The following is a 2,079-nucleotide window of genomic DNA, read 5'->3' on the forward strand; positions in this document are numbered from 1 at the left end:
AATATTTGTGGTATCAATGAAAGTGTAAAATATTTACTCAAACCTATTTTTATAATTGCAGAAACATAATGGGGAATACAAAATCTACTTACTACGGCTTTATTAAAGAGGATGGGGTAAAAGAAGTTTCTTCACTTTACAATGAAAAGGGCATTGAAGCAGTTGTTTCCAGAATTAAAGAAAAGAATGAAGCTCTAGAAAATGAAACACTGAAAATTGCAGTTACTGGAACGTCTGGCGTGGCAAATCTGCCTTAATCAATGTCATGATGGGTCTGAGTGATGGTGACCCTGGTGCAGCTGAAGAGGGCTCTACAGAGCAAACTATGGAGGTCACAGCTTATCCACACCCAAACTCCCAAATGTCTGTTTTATGACCTCCCAGGTGTTGGCACTACATTTCCATGTAAAACATATGTCAAAAAATTTGAACTTGACAAATACGATGTTTTCATTATTGTTCTGGGAGTGAGGGTCATGGAAAATGATGTTTTACTAGCCAGAAAAATACATGAAATGGGAAAGAAGATTTACTTCTTACGCAGCAAAATGGACATTGAAATGGATAATCTAGAAAAAAAGAACCGACAACAAGACAGGGAGAAAGAACTCAACAAAATCAGACAGTACTGCATTAAAAAACTGGAGGAGATCAAGTTACCTTCACAAGAGGTCTTCCTGGTGTCCAGTTACCGTATGAGTGATTTTCATTTTTCCAGATTTTGTAACGTGGTAGTATCTGATCTGAGTGAGAACAAGAGCCATGTATTTAAACTCTCCCTTCCCAATTTCAGCACTGATGTCATTGAAATGAAAAAAGCCAGTCTACACCGAAAAATTCTGGGAGCTGCTGCGGCTTCGTTTGTAGCAGGTGCATCTCCTATTCCTGGAACCTCCATTGTTTGTGATATCGCCATTTTAGTAGCAGCATTTAAGTATATACGAAGCAGCTTTGGTCTGGATGATGAATCACTTGAGAGACTTGCATTGAAAGTTGGGAAACCCGTGGAAGTCCTCAAAGCAGAAGTCAAGAATCCTTTTATCTCTGACATTAGTGCAGCATCAGTTTTAAAACTGATCACCACTTCAGTTCCTGGTGCTGTATGGCTGCAAGAAGCAGCTCACTTATGCCCATTGTTGGATCGGTTGTTGGGGTACCTGAGTCTTTTCTAACTACCTACTTTATCCTGAGAAATTCACTTGATGAATTTGGAAAGTCAACAGTGAGGGTGATTATAAAGGCCACAGAGAAGTAATTCCAAGTTCACATCATGAGCTGAAAGCTTTAATTCTGTACATGAAACAGACCTTTAACAATGTGATACATCAACTGCCTGTAATTTAGGGCCTTTCTTTATTGATTTGCATTTAGTAGTTTAGTGAGTGTGATATGATTTTATTTCTAAATTTATAACTGCAGTGTCAATTAAAAATAGAGAACATTAATTTGATTCCAAAAATAATAGAGATATCAATTTTAGGAGCATAATCTTTTTGTTCCAAATATTTTCTGTTGATTTGCAGAGTTATACTTTTTAAATATTGCAGTAAAATTCAGAGATGAATGTACTGTAGTCCACACACATTTATACTGTGTGAAAATAATTTAGAGGTAACAATAGTTTAGCATTTTGGATTGCAGTGTACATTCAAATATATAAGAATTGGTGGCACGGTGGCGTGGTGGATAGTGCTGCTGCTTCACAGTTAGGAGACCCTGGGTCCTCCCTGCGTGGACTTTGCATGTTCTCCCTGTGTCTGCGTGGGTTTCCTCTGGGTACTCTGGTTTCCTCCCACAGTCCAAAGACATGCAGGTTTGGTGCATTGGCGATTCTAACTTGTGTCTGTGTGTGCACCCTGTCTGGGGTTTGCTTCCTGCCTTGTGCCCTGTGTTGGCTCCAGCATGATCCTGTACTTAGGATATAGCGGGTTGGATAATGGATGATTTTCGTACCAGAAGAAGGTTGATGTAATACACACATTTTATCAGGAAATGACTAAGAGATCAGCAGATGTCCTGTAAACAACAAGATTATACAGTTTTTACATACACAGAAATTTCAAGGATGATGGATAAATT

The 2,079-nt window shown here is 38.6% G+C and overlaps 1 pseudogene; it reads left to right on the top strand.

The window, feature by feature from the left end:
* Window positions 1-281: 281 nt before the first annotated feature.
* Window positions 282-1,688, top strand: LOC120520972 (annotated as a pseudogene).
* The last annotated feature ends 391 nt before the right edge of the window (window positions 1,689-2,079 follow it).

This window comes from Polypterus senegalus, unplaced genomic scaffold, assembly GCF_016835505.1.
Source record: "Polypterus senegalus isolate Bchr_013 unplaced genomic scaffold, ASM1683550v1 scaffold_7021, whole genome shotgun sequence".
NCBI classification, from domain to species: Eukaryota; Metazoa; Chordata; class Cladistia; order Polypteriformes; family Polypteridae; genus Polypterus; species Polypterus senegalus.